At 34.7% G+C, this 16,888-nt stretch overlaps 1 protein-coding gene across 1 annotated transcript in view; it reads left to right on the top strand.

Annotated features, from left to right (window-relative positions):
- EYS (eyes shut homolog) overlaps positions 1 to 16,888 on the top strand; it is a 1,789,541-nt gene that overhangs the window by 1,008,206 nt on the left and 764,447 nt on the right.

The raw sequence follows: 16,888 nt of genomic DNA, 5'->3' as shown, positions 1-16,888 counted from the left end.
GGTCAATCCTCCGCCTGCAGTACCGGCATCCCATATGGGCACCGGGTTCTAGTCCCAGTTGCTCCTCTTCCAGTCTAGCTCTCTGCTGTGGCCCGAGAAGGCAGTGGAGGATGGCCCAGGTGCTTGGGCCCCTGCACTCACATGGGAGATCAGAAAGAAGCACCTGGTTCCTGGCTTCGGATCAGCACAGGATTGGATTTTATTGGAGGATGAGCACTGAAAATCTTATGTTGCTATCTTGATGTACACTCATTAACAGATTCCATAATTTCATATTATCATCCATACCCTTCCTCTCTTTTATAATTAATTCTTTGTGTGTCTCTTTAAAATAGTGCTTCCTTGGGGCTGTCATTGTGGAATTGTAGGTTAAACTGCTGCTTGCAATGCCAGCATCAATTATGGACACCAGTTCATGCCCCAGCTGCTCCACTTCCAATCCAGGTCCCTACTAATGTGCCTGGGAAAATCGTGGAGCATGTCCCAAGTGTTTAAGCCTGTGCAACAACATGGGAGACCTGAGAGAAGCTCTGGGCTCCTGGATTCAGCCCTGTCCAGCCCTGACTTTTGGAAAGTGAAGCATCAGATGGAATATTTCTCTCTCTCTCTCTCTCTTTTTCTGTGTGTGTGTGTGTGTAAAACTCTTCCTTTTAAATAATCTTTTTAAAACAATCAATGTAAATAAATTATTAAATAGTTGTTATTTCTTGTCTTCTTGTATTGCCATCTATTTTTCTTCTCTTGATGCTTTTATACAAAATGGACCAATACTCATGTTTCCTTGATATTTATAGCCTTTACTCTTAAATTATTCATTTAGAGGCAGAGAGACAGAGTTGGAGAGTCAGAAAGACAACAGTGAGGGAATTCCTATATGTGGTTTACTCCCCAGAGGTCCTGTATCCAGGAACATTAGCCAGGTCTCCCATAGCATGACAGCAACCCTATTACTTGAGCCATCCCTGCTGCCTCCCAGGATCTGCATATACAAGAAGCTGGGGTTAGGAGCAAGAACTTGGTATTGAATTCAGCTAATCTGATACAGTACATGCACATATTAACCAATATCTTAACTGCTTGTCTAAATATGCTCACATTTCTTTTATTTGACTAAGGAAATGGCCTTTCCTTCAGACATTTTCCTTCAGAGTTTTGAACTTCAGTTATGGTAGAGTATGTCTCTCATACATTGTAACATTTTTTTTTATAAACCATCAATTAAGTAGCTTTTTGGAATATTTCTCCAGAGCACAGTGCCTCTCTGCCTTCATGCTTTCACAGCCAACTTCAATGCTTTTAATTGTATGGAGTTTCAGAGATATATTACATCATCTCATCTGTGTCCTACATTTCCAACTTTTTCTTTCTGCCTATTCCTTCTTGCCAACTTTCTTGATTCAATGAGATATTTTCTATTGATTTTTCTTCTGAAATCATAAGTAGTCTACTCTGTTTCTACTCCTTTAATACTTATCTTTTTATTAATATAAATATTTCATGTATTTCATAGATAAAATTCTAAGAAGATAACCAAACTTCCCTGCCTCCCTCATCCCATCTTCCCTCAATCCCAGTTCCTTCCTTTCTTTTTCTTCCCATTAATTTTTGCAGTAACATAATTTCAGATTACTTTAAAATCACAGGCTTCATGTACCACTAACCATAATGTTCAACAATTAAAAAGCAGAAGCATATTATTCTATGGGAATAGAGACAAGAACTATAATCAATAATCTTTACAAATCTATCATGCTTATAATATATACAGTTACAATGTATGAAGTTCCTCAATATCTTACACACTCCTAATGAATGAGATTGTACTTGCCCTTCTTTTCATTTAATATTGTTTCCTCTTTTTAATTTTAAGTATTAATTTATGTTTAGCTATGTCTTCTCCTGTTTATATTTAAAATATTTTATTTTTCTTTTCTTCCAATATCACTTGATTCTTTTTCAGGTCTTCTTGGTCGTGTATAGTTGCTCATTCTGTACATTTTTAACACAATCTTATTTAATTTTCAGTAATTGAATTTTATAGGTTCTTCTTGGGGTGTTTATTCACAAAACTTTGCTTCTTTTATATTTTTTAAAGTGTTTATTTACTTGAGAGGTAACATTATAAACAATGAGAGGGAGAGACAGAAAGAGAAGTCTTCCATTTAGTAATTCTCCCCCCAGATGACCACAATGGCCAAGCCTAGGCCAATCTGAAGCCAGGAGTCAGGAGCTTCTTTTGGGTCCCCCACAGGTGTGTAGGGGTCCAAGGCCTTAGGTCATCTTCTACTGTTTTCCCAGGTCATAGCAGAGAGCTGGATCAGAAGAGAAGTAACCAGGACTAGAACCAATGCCCATTTGGGATGCCAGCACTGCAGGCGGGGATTAATGTACTGTGCCAAAGCACTGGCATCTTTCTTTTATATGTTTTAACATTTATTTGAAAACATTTTGCCTTGGATTTTATTTTTACTGATTCTTTAAAATTTGGTCTTAAATTATATTTTTCTTAGGTATTGTGATATATTCTGGCAAATATCTGAGTACTACAGTCTGTACCACACTTAAAAATAAGTTGTACATTTGAGGTTTCGTGAGCATGCACACGTTGAATTTAGCGTGCAAATATGAGGATGAAGTATACAAGGGGACTGGATTTTTCTTGAGAATTCTCAGAATATTTTTTCTCCTAGAACCATGTACAAATAACCATTCTTTTGCCAATCCTTTCCGTAGGGATTTTATTTTCCGTAACTTCTTGGGGTTTTATGTGAGAATCTCCTGTTTGATTACTACTTTTCTTGTGTATACTGTTCTTCATTTGGTCATCATACCAGAAGATTCACATGCTCAGAGTTCAGCCAAAAATGTCTATCTTCAAGAAGATACCTGCCTTCATAGCATTTCCATTTCTTTTTTTTTAAGATTTATTTATTTATTATTTTTATTATAAAATTTATTATTTTTATTATAATATTATTCATTTTATTTATTTATTTGAAAGCCATGTTACATACACCCACACAGAGAGAGAGAGAGAGAGAGATATTTTTCCATCAACCTGTTCACTCCCCAGAGGGCCACAATGTCTAGGATTGGGCCAGGGTGAAGCTAGGAGACAGAGGGTCCATCCTATACTTACACATGAGTGGCTGGAGCCCAACTTGGGCCATCATCTGCTTGTTTTTCCACGCCATTTACAGTAACCTGGATCAGAAGTGGGGCAACCAGGTCAGGAAGGGGTGCCTATTTAGAATGTTGGTAATTTTACCAACTATGACAAAATGCTGCACTTACATTTCAATGGGCTCCAACTTCCACATTAAATTTGATTTATCAAGATCCCTTTTCAGATGAACAAAGCATTAACATGTTCATTAAAATATTTTAGCCAATATATCTGAATTTTTTCCAATGTAGATGACCTTAGGCATATCTAACCTTACATTCTTCCAGAATAATTCAAAGAATTGGAATTTGATAATTCAATTGTGACACTTTCTTATTAGTATTAGCAAATATCTAAACACTCTGGGAAATCTCCAATCTCATTTTAGCTACACATACAGTGACACTGTTTATACAGTGAACTAATATATTTCTACTTTCTATTTTGTGTGAAATTATGCATGTAGTTTCATAATATTAATCTTTCCATAACATTCAAAAAATGAAAACCTTAAAATTTCAGGTATATTCAAGATCTCCCATTGGTTTTATATTATATAAAGCCCAGGATTGAAAGCTTTTATAGCAAAGAAACAGGTTCTAGAAAATAATGTCCACCCTATAAGCAGGAACAGTTTAGCTAATATTTTAGCTGCAAATGGGAAGTAATAATTGTGTCAGGGTGTAGAATTCTGCCCAAGAATGAAGGAATCCTCCAAATGCCTAGAATCCAATGAAAAACATACAACTTCAACAAACCGAAGGTCTGAATTGTAATGCAACCCTGATGGGGAAGACAGAGTCAACCTCTATTTTAGGGGTACCTTTCAGACTAACACTGAGAACTAACCGTATTCAAAAGCAATTCTGCAGTAGTGCAGAGAAGAATTCTGACTACCTTTGTAACTGAAAGATACAGATGAGCAAAAATTAGCCTCTCAGTTAAACATGATGAATTAGATAGTTTTATCTGTGATTCCTCCTAAAATCTCACAAAAACATAAAATATTTTCAAAGGTGAAATCCATTAGGGCAAGTATAATGGTAGAGGAGAAAACAGACGTGAAATTTGGGGAATGAAAAGCAAATTGACAAGTCGTAACAGCCAGGAGAACTGAGAACCTGGAAACTAAAATTGGCACTAGGAAAAGTAGAGAAGCATGATGATTTATAGCACAGAATCCACAAAAGCCTCAGGGAGTGAGAACACTAGATAACTGTAAGTGTAAGTGAAAATGGAGTAAGAATCCCACTAGTTAGATGTCTTCGAGTTGATACATTTTTCACCAAACTTTCTATGTGCTGACATATCCAACAGTCCTTGAATGCAGTCAGACTAATTTTTAACCTTAATATGTCAGAGTATCCTGCATAGCCCAGTGAGCCCACTGAGATACACAAGGACAGCCAGATGACAAGAAGCTTCAAATCTTTACAAGTTATTTTCCCAATTAAATGCATGTCTTTATTTCTCATTTTATTGTATTTTTTCTCTATGTATTATGTCATTCAAACTAAGTTTAATTAATGCATCTCTATCTTAAGCAACATTGGAATTAAAATGACATATTTTTAGTGACAGTATAAAAACAAAATTCTGAATAAGAAGCTTTTTAATAACTAGGGCAATTAAAATATCAAGTGCTTATTACTGTTTTTGAGATTTTCTAATAATTATATTATAAAGGCTAATGGTTTTACATAAAGGGTTACTTCTAAAATATTTGATTACATGGCTATTCATTTAAAACTAAAATATAGTTAAGTAACAACAAATATCTGTAAGTTTCTGGAATGGGAATTTATTGCATTATTTAATAAAGGAAAAGACAGTTTGACCCTTTATTCAGCCTTATGAGTTCCCCATCATTTTGCCAAAGTTGAAGGAAAGTCAACTTTTATAATGCATGCCCTGAAAAAAAAAAAACCTGAAATTTGCCAAAGGCTGTCATATTGAAAATGTGACAGATATGACAATTGTCACATAGTAACATATTGTTTCCTAAATTTACACAAGTATGAAGTAATCAGTGCCCATTCAAACGAGATCCTCTAAGTCCAGATCTATGGTTCTTTTAGAATTACCATTCTTAATCATGTTATCTTATATAACAGACATGTGTTTCTGTTAGAGCACTAGAATTTAAATAATCATCAGAACATAAAACTAGGCATAATATTTTCAAAACATACATAAAGGAAAGGCTATGTTGAATATGCTCACATTACAACCTGTGACTCATGCCATCTCCACAGTTGTCACCATGTATCACCCAACACTCCTACCTAATCTGGCCTTCCTGACTATTCACCTTGATAATGGGAATATCACTTTATTGGTTTCTACATTTTCCCTCCAAAACTTACAAAATGAATAATATATCTCCCTTATTTCCTTTCCCCATAATTTATATTCATATGATCCAAAAGGAGTATAAGTGACTTGAAAAAAGCCACATAATGCAAATCAGTTAGGGCACATGGCATGCTCAGGTGATGTATACCTTAAATTGTTTAAATGGTGGACATTCAGATCCATTAAAGGTGTATTAAAAGGTTGGAGGCCAGTGTTAGTCTGTGTTTCTTTGCACTCTTCCCTGTGGCCCTCTGTGGGTTAATAGCAAAAATAACTCTTGAAATTCTAACAATGCTGAAAGATCAGGTGAGGAATTGTAAATTACATTTAATTAAGAGCTGATTGCTAGGAATAGGTGAGATATGGAAAATCACTATTAACAACGCTTCTCCTCTCACTTATCAGAAAGTCTGAGCATTAAAAATAAGAATTAAAACTAATAATTGCCAAGACAACTAGAGAGGGACAATTTTATCATAGTCACAGTTGATGTGACATGCATTGTGTAATAAAGTATATTTTTTAAAAATATGAAGTATATATGTTTTCTATATTATTCTTATCATATAGGAATAAAGAACTAACTTCACTTTTTTAAGAATAGGGAAAAATTTTCATTATTGAAACATTGCTGAAAAAAGTCACATCTGGAAAATTGACAAGGAAGTTTCAGAATTTTTCATTATAAGTTATTGAGACATTATTTGGTTATGTTACATTATATGTTAATACTAGTAGTAATATTTGTATGTTTTACCAGAAATGAAATAAACAACAGATATTTGCAATAAACTCTTAGATCTTGTTAAATTGCTGCTTTATTTACAGCTGTATTCTGAGCAGCCACTGTAGTCTAAATCTGCTGGCTTCTGGTGAATATGTAATGTATCAGGTCTGCTTAGTTTTTATCTTTGTTTTTGTCCCATAAAACCTATTATGAAATATACATTGATAGGAAGCATAAAGTCACTCATTTCAGCATAATTAGTTTACATTTGCATCACTAATCTTCTAAATACAAAATGGAATATGTCAAATTTATAAAAAAAATAAACAAAAGGACTTTTCAGGCTGGAACAGTAGATCTTTCGTAGATATAAATGAAAGTCATTCAGGAAACTACTACAACTCTGGAACAACAGAAAATTCTGCTGTGCCACTAGTTTTATTTTCTGTGTAAAAATCTTGGCCAAGGAGGAGAAAGGTTTAAGGAAGGAATGAGGTTGCTTTACACATTAGGAAGAATCATACAATCATCATAGAAATTAATTATAACTAAATTTCAGAGTACTTTAGTAATTACATATAATAGAACTTGATAAATGTTTAATAATTATTTATATATCGATCTATGAAAAGCAATACTCAAAAACTAACACAAAACATTTTGTATTTCATTCATAAATGAGGCATTGTTTGTACATTCTCTATTATTAGTCATATTTCACCATCTCAATCTGGAATTCAATGTGAGGATCCATAATGAACCTTTTACAAATGAGTAAATTGCACAGATGAAGTTTAACATAACCAGTAAGCAGCCTGTTCACATGGATATAATTGGTATTAAAATGCATCTTGATAAAAGAAGCACTTTTTAAGCTTTATAATTTAATCAACTTACTTTTCAAAGAACTTAGTTCCTTAGCATGAAATTGTAGTGATTATAAGGACATTGACCTTATACACTTTGGAGATTGAGGTGAGAGTTAAATCAATTGATGCATGTCAAAGTGCTATGCTGAGTAAAGGACATAATAATACACATTAATAGGCATTATAAAACAGTGTACTAATAAAACCGGTAAGAGTATAAAATGCTCTTGTAATGAAAAATGAGGGCTTTTTATGCACCTCAGGGGAATCTTTAGGGATCTGCCCAGGTCTGTTTAATGTGCAGTGGGATGAGCTTCAGACATTTATAAATATGTACTTTAGGAGAAAAGCCTTGTGGTGCAGTGGATGGAGCTGCAACCTGGGACACTGCATCCCCTAGCAGTGCCTGGTCCTCTCCATCCAGCTTCCTGCTAACATGCCTAGGAATGGAGCAGAGGAGGACTCAAGTAGTTGGGATCTTGTCACCCATGTAGGAGACCCAGATGGAGTTCTGCCCTCCTGGAGTCAGCCTGACTCAGCCATGGCTGTTGTGGTCAGTTGAGGGGTGAATTAGTGTTTGTAAGGTCTTTCTCACTCTCTGTCTCTCTCATTTTCTCGGGCACGCTGCTTTCCAAATAATCTTTTAAAAAAATAGATATATGCTTCAGAAAATTTTATTGTCTATGCCTGGAAAATGCATTTTTAAAATTAGTTTTGGTTGCCAAAGATTCCTATTTCATTGTCAGAGAAGGTTTTGCTCACCATGTACAAACTGGAATAAATTATGTTAGCTACTACTCTCATATATATTGTAATAAAACAACCTCATTTTTGCCACTATATTGATGAAAAGAGTTGAAGGAGTTTAAGATATTTACCTAAGCTCCTGGAAGTTTAAGTGATGGTGTAAATAAATTATTTTAAGTAGACCTATTTTTGTTACAAGATCACAGTAAATATTACTTTAATTTTCTTGGTAAAGATAGGGAGCAGTAGAAGTGAAGTGACTTCTCAAAGGTCACATATAGTAAGTGATCAGATTAATACCAAAAATAAGGAACTTGTAAGTCAGTACATTTTATATTACCATAACATGCTGATTCCTAATCCCTTATGTTAAACAGAATTTTTTGGTAGTTATATTGGGATGTTGTGTAACTCACAGTTTTATAGTTTGATACAGAATTTAAATAATGAATCAACAAAAACTCTTCCGGAAATTAGAAAAGGAGGTGCATGTTGATAACTTAATAAAGCCAAGTCAAACTTTAGTATGAAAATCAGAGTCTACCATGGAAAAATAAAACTAAAGTCAATCTTCAGCATAGATGCAAATATCTAAATGTAAATTATTGCAAACTAAATCTGTACATGTATAAGTCATAAACATGTGGGATTTGTTCCTGGGATAAAAGAATGGAAAAATACAAAAACAGTACTAAGTTCTGCTAAAATTCTATAGCAAATTAAAAATTGAAGAAAAATTTATTTTCTTATACAAAAAGGGCAAAATATTTTATTCAAAGTTTAAAAAAGTTGAAAAGTCTACATTGCAAAAAGGAAATAATTATCATTTCTTTCTTTCTTTTTTTTGGACAGGCAGAGTGGACAGTGAGAGAGAGACAGAGAGAAAGGTCTTCCTTCCATTGGTTCACCCCCCAAATGGCCGCTACGGCCTGCCCACTGCAGCCAGCACACTGTGCCAAACCGATGCTAGGAGCCAGGTGCCTCCTCCTGGTCTCCCATGCGGGTGTAGGACCCAAGGACCTGGGCCATCCTCCACTGCACTCCCGGGCCACAGCAGAGAGCTGGACTGGAAGAGGAGCAACCGGGATAGAATCCGGTGCCCCAACCAGGACTAGAACCTGGGGTGCCTGCGCCACAGGCAGAGGATTAGCCAAGTGAGCCGTGGTGCTGGCCCAAAATCATTATCATTTCAAGTCACTTTTTTTCTTATGGTCCTTGGCAAGGGAATTAGATATTTTAAATATTGGAAGTAAATAAAGAGAACAGTTTGTTACTCACAGATGATGCAGAATTATTGAAAGTAGGAGTGTTCAACGTGATTTCTAATTATACACCCATCACTTGCATTTCTATATGACCATGAATTAAATATGCTATCATAAAAAGTATTTAAAATGATATAAATTCCTAAGTTTTCTAGAATTTAACCTAAGAAAATTAACATATTATCTTAATTGTAGAACTATAGTAAAATTTTTTAAAAAGTCCTAGTAAAATGAAAACATATACGAGGTGTGTGCACTCATTCAGGAAGATAAATTATCAGAACGGTATTAATTGCCTATTTTTTAGCAAAATGACTGGATTTCAAATCCATTTCTAGTAAGTTTTATGCAATATGATAGGATGATTGCATGTGTAACTAGTTCCAATATTCATATAAAATAGCATAGAGCAAAACATCAGTAATAAAATCCTAGCAAGGGAGAACACCATGCAGGAATTGCACTATCCAACATAAGGATTTGTCATAATGCTAATTAATTCAGTATTTGATTGGCTTGGGGATGACAATCTGTCCAACGGAATAGGATAATAATTCCAGAAACAGATTCATGCACATTGAAGAGCGCTGCATGTCAGAATTGGTAATGCGGATGAATAAAAGAAGAATGACTTCTGTGTATGTTACCCTAAAATAATTGGTACTCTACATTAAAAGACAAAGGTGAAGGGGAGCATTAAAGAGTCTATGTGGAGTGAACATACTAAATGATTCTGTCATAGAAAACTGGAAATATAGTTTTTTTAAGCAGGAGAAAAGCATAATTTGATTTTTATGTTGTAAAGAGTTACTTCCTGTCCTTGTTGCTTTCCATTAAAATTTTTCCTGCATAATCAATTGCCATTTGCTGGTGAAAAGAAAAATACTATGATCAAAGATGTTGTGTTTCTTTTCAAAAAGGTTGTTGATTGCTTTCAGAGAAAAATATATTCAACTACTTGATTAGTTCTCCCTGAACTTTGCCCGCAATCATCTATTTTCTTTAAATCTGCCTTTTTACCTTACATTCACTTTATACATTTCCTATGGCTAAACTGGGTTGGCTCTGAAAATCTCAAATGATGTGGCTTAGTTTATAATTTCAGTATTGTTGATTATTTTCTAAAGTATTTTGCATTCTATGGTTAATACATGCTTTAAATTTAACAATTGACTTACAATTCATGGACCAATCAATTTGTGGGAATCAATGAAAGAAAAAAAGCTTCATGACTTGTTTTGAAATATGCTTACTTCGGAAAAAAAAATTTTCATAGAGCATATGTCTCTAAATCACCAGGAAAAATATCAGCATTTCAAGAAGCATGTATATAGCATGTAACAAAACCTAGCACATAGTAAATAGGGGTAAATAACAACTTTAATACTTTCTCCTGCTATATTATTCAATGTTAAGCTAATTGAGATTAATTAAAATAGATTGTGTATAGGACTGTAAAATGAATCAAAAACAAATTGGGGCCATCACTGTGGTGTAGCCAGTAAAGCAGCCACCTGCAGTGCCGATCCCATATAGGTGCCGGTTCGAGTCCAGGCTCCTCCACTTCCAATCTAGCTTTCTGCTATGACCTTGGAAAGTAGTAGAAGATGGCCCAAGTGCTTGGGCCCCTGCACTTGCATGGGACACCCAAAAGAAGCTCCAGGCTCCTGGCTTTGGATTGGCACAGCTCTGGCCTTTGCAGCCATTTGGGGAGTAAACCAGGGGATGGAAGATTTCTCTCTCTCTCTCTCTCTCTCTCTCTCTCTCTTTCTCTGTCTCTCTGTAACTCTGACATTCAAGTAAAATAAATAAAGCTTAACAAAAAAATATTTATAGAATATGAAAATATAAAGTATTAAGCATGGGGTTTTATTTAAAAGATTTATTTATTTATTTGAAAGGCAGAGTCACAGAGAGGCAGATGCAGAGCCAGAGCTGCGCAGATCCGAATTCAGGATCCTGGAGCTTCTTCTGGGTCTCCATGTAGGTTCAGGGGCCCAAGCACTTGTTCATCTTCTACTGCTTTCCCAGGCCACAGCAGAGAACTTGATCAGAAGTGGAGGAGCTAGGACCACCCATATGGGATGCTGGCACTGCAGGTGGAGGCTTTACCTGCTATGCCATAGTGCCAGCCCCTGGGGAGTCATTTCAGTAACACAATCCAAACACCACTTTCTAGAAATAGCACAATTAAGAAATAAAGTCACAGAGAGTATCTTTAGCTAGTATGAGTGGACTTCAAAAAGTTCATGTAACTGGAACCAAAAGGTAAATTTATGATGCGTATGAGAGATATTTGGAAATTTGTGAAAAAGGCATATTATGAAAGCTATGCATGTATTTCAAAGAATTATTCCAAAATAAATGTATCTTTTCATTTCATTATTCCATGAACTTTTAAAAATACTCTTGAAACTTGTTGCTGATCTTCTTACTGATAGAAACTCAAGAGTCAAGATGTGATACATGTTTCTTTATATAAAGTTAATAAACCTTTCTCTATGAATTACATTTGAGTGTTATGGAAATTTTTTTCTCAAATTCATACTTCATTTAACTTGAATGTACATGTTAAATGTACAATGTACAGGTGTATGAATACACTAACTCCAACTTCATAAATATTCACTGTTATTTCCTAGACATTACATTCAAGGGACATAAAATAAAGGACCATTTTTAAAGTTTGATTGCAAAGTGTTTCTTAACATATAAGTAGTTATACATGGTGCAGAGAGCAACACACAGAGCAATATTCTAATGACTATTCATGGGTTACACTGATACTAACAATAACGATATGGAAAGGGTTAAGACATTTACATTCTTAAACTTCAGTGCCTTTATAGAGTCATTATCAAACTATCAATCTTGTAAGGAATCCTGGAATTCAATTATTCTCTCAAAATATTTCAGTTTTCATATTCAATTTCTTTCTTTTTTTAAGATTTATTTTATTTATTTGAAAGAGTTACAGAGAGAGGTAGAGACAGAGAGACAGGTCTTCCATCCACTGGTTTACTCCCCAGATGGCCGCAACGGCCGGAGCTGCGCCAATCTGAAGCCAGGAGCCAGAAGCTTCCTGTGGGTCTCCCACATGGGTGCAGGGGCCCAAGGACTTGGGCCATCTTCTACTGCTTTCCCAGGACATAGCAGAGAGCAGGATCAGAAGTGGAGCAGCCAGGACTATAACCAATGCCCGTATGGGATGTTGGCACTTTAGGCCAGGGCTTAAATCTGCTGTGCCACATCACCAACCCTATTCATATTCAGTTTCAAATATAGGACAGTAACTATTTTATAGAGGTCCATTCCTTAAAGCTATTTGAATTTCAGGATCTTCTAACCTGAGAAACCAAAAAATACTGGCTTAAAGTAGGTTTCCTTTGTTGTTTTTCCTAATATATTTACTTTGTTGAGAAGAAAATGTAATGATGAAGTAAATGTTCATAACTAATCAGAGATCTAAATGTGCCCATTTGTTTTCATGCAGTCATATATATATATATATATATATATATATATATATATATATATGTATATATATATGCCTACATGAATATATACATCTCAGAATCATTATTTTTTCATTTCTTCTAAAATATATTTATATTTTCACTTTTCTATTTAAATCTTGCTCGTGTGCTAGAGGAAGTAGAGTCACTTATTGCTGGTTCTTCTAATTTTTTTTTATCTCATGCTCTGCATTACAATGCAATGGAAATTTTACACATCAAACTGGTTTTGAACTACTCAGCAATCAACAACCAAGTTTCAAATAAATTTCTCAATGTCTAAGCCATTCCTTAACTCAATATGAGCTGCTAAGAGAACTGCCTCTCAGAAGGAGAAGCAGAGGCAGGAAGTTGGAGATAAAAGTTATGGTCTCTAGCTTGGACATATAATGGAACATTTAATCATACAGTCAGATGGTAGCCAATGAAATAAATCATGAAACTGATCAAATGCTGGAATTATACTTTGAAGTATTCTTCCCAACAGAATACCAACTTTTCCCACTATGACCCATCCCAATGGGTCTCACTGGGATCAGAACCTAGCATCATCTCTGATGGAGGATTTCATTAGTGACTCAATTCTAATCATTTCACTTCCAAGAAAGGTTCACACTACATTTGGAAAGTTCTTCCTTAATCTTATGCCCCAAACATAAGAAAGTTAGTAGCTATTCACAAATGAAAAAGTAGTTCATTTAAACCCCATTGGCTAAAATATTAAACAGCAAGTATCGGATTGAAACTCACCCTTTGAACAAGAAAGTACAGAGACAAAGAGGATCTAGGTGTTTATGAGAAGCTTGTTGAGTTTCTTGCATAAACGTGCATCTGTCAGAAAGCCCATCCTATTCCCTTACTTCCTTTTAGTTAAGCAATTGCATTTCTTTATTTTGGGTGCCTCTTTGGATCAGATTTCTGGATATTAGTACCGAAGGCATACAAATTAATTTGGAGGTATAATCATAATATGAAGGCACAAGCTGGCACTGTGGCTCAGCAGATTAATAGTTTGCTTGGGACTCCCTCATCCCACATGGGAGTGCAGGATAAATCCTGAATAATCCACATCTAATCCAGCTACTTGCTAATGAGCTAGGAAGCAGCAGATGATAGCGTAAGTACTTGAGTTCCTGCCGCCCATGGGAGAGCCACATGCAGTTGCTGGCTCCTGGCTTCATCCTGGCCAAGCCCTAGCTGTTGGAGCCATTTGAGTCATAAATAGTTGCATGGAAGATAAATCTCTCTCTCTCACTGCCTTTCAAATAAATTAATCAATAAGTATTAAAAGGATAATATGAGAAACAATTCAAATGAAAATTATTCTGTTTTGGAAGATAAAAAGAAAGGCATAAAATTAATAGTTATTCTACATAAGAAAAATATATAAAATTGTTATTTTATCTTAGCCATCATTATTAGGCTTACACTTATCTTTTCATTACAAAACTATTCTGTGCTCTTACCACCATTATTTTCATCTGATTAGAATTTTTGCAGAGAGTCACAAAATCTGTATTAATGTTTTTGAATACGAAACACCACAAATATGATTGGTTACACCTCACATATGATTGACTACACAATGCAAAATAACTTTCTGAGATTTTTTTAACCCAAGCATAATAGAATATAGTTTTGCAAGCCTATTTAAATAAAGAAATCATATATATGTGCAATAGGGGATAACAAGCGTATCACATGCTTAACAAAATCAGATATTGTGCTAGTTACTTGGAATAAAATAATGAAATGTTTTCATGAAGCTTATGAATAAGTGAATGTATGAGATTTTTATACAGAGGACTAGTCAAATGATGAAAAAAAATTTATTTTCTTAAAAATTCATCTGTAAAAATACACTTCCTAATGAAATTAGATTCTAAATTATCTTTTGGAAAATATATTTATTTCTAATGACTTTAAAAGCATGTTACACTTTATTTTTAACTTCACCAATATTGGGCATATTCATATTGTAACAACCTTCAAAATGTTTTATGTTCTTTCAAAAATTTGAACTTTAAATCAAATTTGTATTTTTCTATATTCAAGTCTTTCAAATGGAAGTCTAAAAACTTAAAAAAAATACTTAATGTGTGACATTGCATACTCCTATGCCTTTGATGTCACCAGTGGAATTGTACACAGAAAAAAATCTGGTCACATAACTAAAAAAATCTGTCAAAATTTAAAGTTTTATTTTTTCAATATTTGAGCTATACTTCTTTAATGAATTCCTTGATTTAAACACATGTACATACTTGCTTTTAAATCCATAAAGAATACATGTTTTCTGATAGAATTCTGAACCTTTTTATTTTTTAGTTAAAGGAAAAAAAAATCTTTGAGGCTTAGCTGATTATTTCTTTAAAGTTCACAGAATTGAAAATTTAGCAGAAGTGTTTCTAAAGTTTCTCTGAAATTTTCAAATAAGAAAGATACTCCACATAGGTTACAAACTCTGTTATAAACTCAGATTCAAAAAAGAATACCAAAAAAAAAAAAAAAAAAAAGAATACCATCCTATGATGGATAGCAAACTAAAACTAACATGGTGTTATGGAAAGCTCTGTCCCTGTCCTGGGTGCTGAATGAAAATAAGGAGGACACATTTGAGAGTAAACAAAAGGAGAAATTTAATATATTGGTAGATGAAGACAATAGCAGTCTTTTGAGTCTCATGGAATAGCATCCTGCTTAGTGAGGCTGGTTTGGAGCTTTCAAGGAGGCCACAGAGGTTGGGCTGTGATCCGGGTGCTAAAGCCAGTTGCCTGTCTGATAACAGGGTATCTCGGACACCAGCTCAGTTCCTTGGGAACGTTGTTTGACTGCTTGACTTTATCATGAGGAGGACACAGTAGCATATTCCACTCAAGTAAGTAGCTACAAAACATTATTTCAGCTGAGATCTGAAAGAGGCAAGTATTGCTTTGTGATTCCAGTGTTTTATTAATCAGGATGAAGCCCACTCAGCCTAGAGCCCATGCTTATCTTTTACAATTAATTTACACCTCTAGTCATGCTGCCCAGTGCTCGCTAGGCTATTTTCCAGCAGCTGCTGGGTTTCTCAGGGCCACTTGCAGGAATTCACAAGCAAACATTATTTGTCTGTTTGAACAGACACTCTAGCTAGTCACAGGCTCCAGAATTTTCTTTTGTTCATCAGAAAAGGAAAAGGAAAAGAAACATGTATTCAATCTGGCTACAATGACTTTATAAATAATATCTCCTAATTATGGGAGAATAAATATTTTTGAAGTTTCAAAGGAGAGAGAAGTTTGTGTGCACACATGTGGGATACAGAGGAGCAATAGAATGAAACAAGTGAAAGAAAGCTCTATACCCATTGTTTGAGGCACATCATCAACCAAAAAAATCAATTGAGTGTTTTTCAAGCAAAACATCACTTTCAATAATACATAAAGTTGAATGCTTTGGCATAGCTTTTATTTTCAACTTGAGAACCCCACATCCAGTATCAGAGTGCCTGGAATGCCGTCTCTGCTACTCTGATTCCAATCCAGCTTCCTGTAACTGTGTACCTTGGGAAGTAAACAGGTACTTGTCTCCATGCTACCCACATGGGATATTCAGATGAAGTTCCAACCTCCTGGGTTTGACCTGGCCTGGCTGTAGCTATTGTAGGCATTTGTGTGTGAATAAGCAGATGGAAGAAGTTTCTCTGTCTGTCTTCCTCTTTGTGTCTTCCTGCCTTTCAAATAAAATGAAAATAAATAGATAAATAAAATAATTACCAGCTTATTAAAAATAAGCTAACTAGGTTTTATTAATCATATATCTATAAATTTAAGAAAATAATTTTGCAGCCAATTTGGCTCAAAATGTCTTCAAATTTTATTTGAAATATTATGGCTAATTACAATTTCATTCAAAGGCAAGAATGAAAAGGATGTGTCAATTGGCTCAGGTAATATATTAGAGCTAATACAAAAGGGGTAACAATTCCTCTTCTCAGTAGTTGCTATCATCCCTGTGTAAGCCACCACAATCAAATTAACAATAACAGAAAATCATAATTTTGAACTAGCATTTTACATAAACAATGAGTAAGGACAACTTTAAAACATGTTCCCTTTATTGTTAAGCTGTGGTTGAAAATCTATATAAAAGCGGTGTTGTAGATTAATCATCTGGACACCTTTGCTTTCCACTGAGTTTTCTATTATTAAGCCCTCAAATACAAACCCATTATGACATAACCACTGTGGTGGCTAAAGGAA

This window comes from Lepus europaeus, chromosome 3 (genome assembly GCF_033115175.1).
Source record: "Lepus europaeus isolate LE1 chromosome 3, mLepTim1.pri, whole genome shotgun sequence".
Lineage (NCBI taxonomy): Eukaryota > Metazoa > Chordata > Mammalia > Lagomorpha > Leporidae > Lepus > Lepus europaeus.
This window is presented reverse-complemented; position numbering and strand designations above follow the sequence as displayed.